We start from the raw sequence: 6,518 nt of genomic DNA, 5'->3' as shown, positions 1-6,518 counted from the left end.
ATCCCCAAAGCCTGCACAAGAGCAGTCAGGGCTTTTTATTGCTTTGCTAAATTCCCATCTGCCACAGCAGGCAAGATATGGGCTGCTGAAGTCAACTCATCCATGTCTCGCTCCAGTTTACATGGAAGTGAGCAATTGGCTCCTCATCTCTCTTCTCCCTCTTTCCTTCACCTGGTTCAATGGATAGGAGAGGATTTGGGGAGGGGGAGGGAACACAGGTTCAGTGAGGGTGGACATGCAGCAGCGTGAGGCACTCAGCTGCGTGTGTGTGCACGCCCAGTTTAAATGAGCAAGTTCTGAGCTACAGGTATGTATCTCCCAGACCAGACACTTCTGTACCAAAGACTCTAATTCCAGTTTAAATACAGATCTCAACCTTTTCAACAGCCTTCAAGAGTGGACTTAGGGAATTGATCTGCAGCATCCTCTGGCTTTCAGTCAACTCTAAATCCTTTTCTGAAGTTCTCAGACATTCAGGCACAATGTCTGAAGAAAGGTTTCTCCAAGTGGGGTCCCAATTGTACCCCACTCCCCTAATTCATATATTGGAGGCCTAATCCCTGGGACCTCAGCATGTAACTTTATTGGAAATAGAGACTTTACAGATGCAGTTAGTTAAGGAGGTCATACGGGAGTAGGATGGTGTCCTTATAAAGAGACTTGTGTTGTTATTAATCCAATATGGTTGGTGTCCTTATAAAAAGAGAATACATAGATGCATGCACACATAGGGAGAATGCCATCTGAAGATTGAGGTTATGCATGGCTCTGCTAACAGCTTGATCTCAGACTTGTAGCCTCCAGAGCTATGAGACAATTAAGTTTCTGTGTCTAAGCCGCCCAGTCTGTGGTACTTTGTTACAGTAGCTTTGTTAGTCTGCTAACTAATACACCTAGGATGTCTCATCAGTTGACATCACTTCTGGCCTTGGAAATCTGTCAATGTGGCACCATCTACTTAATGCTCCCACTTTTCTCAGCCTGGGACCTATAGTCACTTATTCCCTGATTAATTTCCATCATGGACTCCCCTCACCCTCAAACAAATTCCAAAAGCTTAGCCTGTAACTCGGGCTCTCTGGTCAGGCTGGAAGATACAGGGGTTGCTCTTGTACTCCTAGAAAAGATTACTTTTTAAAAGAAATTCAGGGCTCCTTTATATCTTTTCATGATTTGAGAGTTCCAGTTGTTTTTTTTTTTTTGCAGCTTTTTCAATATGAGATGGGTGTTGGGCCTGCCTGTTCCTCATGCCAGCTTCAGGTCTCAAGTTCTAGCTTATGCAAACCTCCCTTCTCTCCAACTCTTATCTATCTATTTTAGAACAAGAATTCAAAAAGGAGATGAGTGCCATAAAAGATACACATTAATGTGGTTATTTGAACTTAAAAATGAGTTTAAATATTTCGTGATGAAAAAATAAGTTGTTATTCAACCAACTAAATCTCCAGTACTTTGGCCACCTGATGTGAAGAACTGACTCATTGAAAAAGACCCCAGTGCTGGGAAAGACTGAGGGCAGGAAAAGAAGGGGACGATGGAGGATGAGATGGTTGGATGCCATCACCGACTCGATGGACCTAAGTTTGAGCAAGCTCTGGGAATTGGTGATGGACAGGGGAGTCTGGAGTGCTGCAGTCCATGGGGTCACAAAGAGTCGGACATGACTGAGCGATTGAAGTGAACTGAACTGATTCAACCATTTGATTTAACAGTAATGCCTATAAGAAGCCTGGATCAAAGGTCACAGTCTCAGAGAACCATGTCTACACAGTCTCAGAGAACCTAGAAAGGAAGAGTATTAGAGTCAAAATGAAGGTCAGGGCACAGGTACAAAGAACGCAGTCAGATCAACTGGAAAGGTCTTGAGTTCTTCTGGTTGCATTCATTGCTCCACCTCATCACCATGCATTGGGCTGGGTGCATCGTACATGACATTTGTGAGAACGGGTGAATGAGTGTTTGAAAGAACACCTACATTCCCTTTACTCCAGGCAGGCAGGCAGGCAGCAGGAGCAAGCAGCTTAGCAGACCCACAAAACTGCACACAGCAGCTGACAAAGGCAACTCCCCCATCAATGTGGTGCTCTCTTTTCCCAGCAGACATTGGCAGCTACTGTTGCAGTCTCCAGGGTCCTTTAGCCCCTTGTAGCTGAAAACCTGCTTTTCCCTCTGTCTATCAAAAGGGGGCAGCAGAGAAGAGTAAATTCAGGGGCATGGGCGGTTGTGAGCAAAACCACCCCAATCCCACCAGCATCTGAATACAGATTGTCCAAACTGTGTCCTCCTAAAAATTAATGATTTTTTTAATTAATTTTTTTTTTGTGGAGAAAAGAAGGATTAAAGTTAAAGAAGTTAGGGGAAATCTACCTTAAAATTAGATTTCCCTAACACGATTCTCAGAGGCTGAGAATCTACCTTTAAATTATTTTGTGTCTATAGTGAAAATTTTCTTAAATATAAAATGTTTCTTGGTGTCCTAAGTACAGTATGGTCTTCCCTGAGTGACTTTCACTTTCTTTCTAAGTACAGTATATCATATAGGGAATTTCTCAAACATTTTGGACAATAAAAGAGCCCCCTCATTTTTCAGTTCCTCAGAATGTCTGTTAATATCTCACACCTCTGTAGAAGAGGAAATAGGAAGTACCACCCTAGCCAAGAGAGTTTCCCAGGTGGCTAGGAGAGAAAAAGAATCTGCCTGCAATGCAGGAGCCGTAGGAGACGCAGGTTCAATCCTAGCCAATCCATTCTTATCTTAACACCAGAGTTGATTCTCTCCACTTTAAGGTATTGATTCTCTTTACCAACAGGGAAAGAAGGACTGGGACGTTGACCCCTGCCATTTCATAGAGTAAGCTCTCTAAAAATGGGGCTTGAAAGATGGGGCCTGATTGTTTCTTGGCGCTGTCTCTTCTCCCCTTCTCTCCTGGTGGTAAGCATTCATGTGTGCTCATTCACTAAGTCTTGTCCAACTCTTTGCAACCCCATGGACTGTAGCCCACCAGGGTCCCCCCAGTTCAGTTCAGTTCAGTCACTCAATTGTGTCTGACTCTTTGTGATCCCATGGACTGCAGCACACCAGGGCTCCCTGTCCATCACCAACTCCAGGAGTTTACTCAAACTCATGTCCATTGAGTCAGGGATGTCATCCAACCATCTCATCCTCTGTTGTCCCCTTCTCCTCCTACCTTCAATCTTTCCCAGCATCAGGGTCTTTTCAAATGAGTCAGTTCCTTGCATCAGGTGGCCAAGGTATTGGAGTTTCAGCTTCAGCATCAGTCCTTCCCATGAATATTCAGGACTGATTTCCTTTAGGATGGACTGGTTGGATCTCCTTGTAGTCCAAGGGACTCTCAAGAGTTTTCTCCAACACCACAGTTCAAAAGCATCAATTTTTTGGCATTCAGCCGAAGCTCTCCTGTCCGTCGGATTATTTGGCAGGAATATTGGAGTGGAATTCCTCCTCCAGGGAATCAATCTTCCCAACCCAGGGATCAAAGCTGCATCTCCTGCAGCACCTGCATTGGGAGGTAGATTCTTTACCACCCAGCCACCTGGGAAATCCTCTGGTCATGAGAGCAGGCCCCAGATTCGTCTGAGAGTTAAAGATCTCACTGGGTCCTCCAGTTGGGTGTGTGGCTCTGTGAAATGTTGAGTCAGGTCATGCTATTGTAGAGGCTGGAGATGCGTGGGCTGTTCTAGTGGACTGTTCTGGTTTATCACCACTATATCAGTTGCCACTCTACTGTCATATGGAATATCTGCCCTTATTTAGAAAGAGCTCCTGATGTTGTATGGATAAACAAACTGAGCATTAACTTGATTCTCTTCTATGGTTGCTACTGCTATTGCATTAGTGGATAAATTTTATTTATATAGCACCTGAACAGTTTTCAAAGTGCTTTCAAATATTTTCTCTGATTTTTATCTTAACCACAGTCCTTTGAGATAATTTTGCTAAGGAATCTTTGGACTCTGGTCAACAGTAGCCAAAAACAAATGTGTTGCTGGGCTTTGACTGGTTTATAGGACTGAAGGAAAAAACAGGAAGAACGAAGTCTTGGGAGAAACCAGGAAAATTCTGGAGAAATAGGTAATAGTGGGTGATGTTTTCTGTTCTGTCATCAGGAATGAGTGACTGTTCCACTCAGGTATTGACCTGTGTCACCTCTCAAGACTCACATTCCGGGGATAGAACATCTGCTTGTTGTGGCAGGCATTAAAAGCCTACCCCTTGGCTAAGGGATGGTGCATATTAGTTGGCAGGTCAAAATGGCATGTCATTTCCCAACAGAAAATTACAAGGTTTTGCCAAAAGGAGAGAGCTTAGCTGCATGGCAAAAAAATTTATCAGCTTTCGGCAAAGCAAGTGTATGTTTTCCTATCTTAGAGATAAGGAAATAGCCTAGAAGAATCATTTGAATGGCTTAAAGTCAAGTAGATAATAAACAAAAAATACAATAGCATTTATATGATCTTACTCTTGAATCGGTTTGTTTGTTTTTTTCCTAGACTTACCTGTACTTCCATGGAGCCCCTTGGATTCAACAGCTATTATTTATTGAGGGTCACTGTGGTTGGATTGGAAGGACCGATGCTGAAGCATTGGAAGGACTGATATTGAAGCTGAAGCTCCAATACTTTGGCCACCTGATACAAAGAGCTGACTTACTGAAAAAGATTCTGATGCTGGGAAAGGTAGAAGGCAGGAGGAGAAGGGGAGGACAGAGGACAAGATGGCTGGATGGCATCACCGACTCAATGGACATGAGTTTGAGCAAGCTTTGGGAGATGGTGAAGGACAGGGAAGCCTGGCATGCTGAAGTCCATGGGGTCACAAAGAATCAGATGTGACCGAGCAACTCAACAACAACAACAATGGTAGGATACTGTTCTAAATACTTTCTTTATATTAATACATTTAATCTTCATAAGAACTCTAAGAGATGGGTGCTATTGTTATCCCATTTTAGAGATGAGAAAGCTGAGACATAAAGAGGTTCCTGAGTTAGTAAGTGATGCAGCCAGAATTAAAACCAAAGCTAGTCCTAGAACCTACTTTCAAAGTGATTTTGTAAGGAAGCAATACAAAATCAATTTGAAGTTTTATTGTTCATCTCTATCTTTTTCTCCTGTGTTCCTTTATGCAAATATTTAGTGAGTGACTCAAGGTTTCAGCCACCATGCTAGACTCCGGAGGAGTGGCAGGGAACATGTGATCACAACTAGCCAGGTGGGCACAGTGGTTACAGTCTAGCAGGGAGAACAATTTAGGAAATCATCATGTCAGCACTGCACTCTATGCCATGGGAGCAGGGAGTGGGGTCCTTGGCCCAGCTTTTGTAAAGAGAGGACAGAGAAGACTGAGGCATCTGGCAGAGGGAGATGGGGAGGAAGTGGGAAAGGAAGGAAAAGATCATACCTCCCAATTCCTCCAGTATTGAAGGGCAAGTATAGAGCCCAACCAGACCTCATAGAAAGCCAAAAGCCAAGACCATTCTCCTGGGGCCTGACCTAAGAGTTCCACCTCTCTGTTTGACTCTGTGATTTTTCATTCTCTTGTTCCCTCTCCACCCAGCTTTCTCTGATTTTGCACATCTCCTCTGCTGCCTCTACTATAACTCTGGCTTGTACAGATTTTGGCCTGCCATGGCCTGCCATGTCCTGCCATAGCTCTGACCCCAGGCTTCACTTCATATTAATCCAAACATTCACCCACCATTGGTGGATACAGTGGAATGGCCCTTTCAATTTCCATTCCATCCTCCTTCTGCTTGGCTAGAGTAGAAAACTACACTTCCCAGAGTTCTTTGCAATCAGGCTCTAGACATCAGTTGGAAGTATCTGCAAAACTGCAAAATGGTAGGAAAAAAAAAAGAAGAAGGTAGATATGATGGGAGGCTATTTTCTTTGCCTCCTTGGGAGTTTCCACTAGCCTCTGAGATTAAGTGAATGTGAGATTTTCCTGAGGCAGTATTTGACATCCATAACTTCTTGGAGAATGCGAATGTAGGGTGTGTTGTGCATGCTCAGTCATGTCCAACTCTTTGTGACCCCATGCTCTGTGGTCTGCTAGGTTTCTCTGTCCATGGCATTTCGCAGGCAGGAATACTGGAGTGGATTGCCGTTTCCTCCTCCAGGGGATCTTCCTGATCCAGGGATCGAGCCCGCATCTCCTATATCTCCTTCATTGGCAGGTAGAGGTAGATTCTTTACACTGTACCACTTGTGAAGCCCACAGTTGTTAGGGTTAGGGTTAGTGTTAGGTTTAGTATTTAAAACTGAACTCATTGCTCCATTAGGTAGCCTTAGACATAGGAGCTCAGCTGATGAGTCTGCTCTGTATTATTCTGGGAGTCATTTCTCAATGATTGGAATCGAATCTTTCAGGCTTTCCAATGATTTTATAAACCCCCAGCTCCCTGTGTCAAAGTCCTTCCCGTTTAAAATTCCCAAAGAGAAATCTGACTGACATATAACCAATCTCTAATTTAGTTTAGAGAGTGAAGACCCCTGAA

This window comes from Bos mutus, chromosome 9 (assembly GCF_027580195.1).
Source record: "Bos mutus isolate GX-2022 chromosome 9, NWIPB_WYAK_1.1, whole genome shotgun sequence".
In the NCBI taxonomy this organism is placed as follows: Eukaryota; Metazoa; Chordata; class Mammalia; order Artiodactyla; family Bovidae; genus Bos; species Bos mutus.
Note: the sequence above shows the minus strand (reverse complement) of the source record.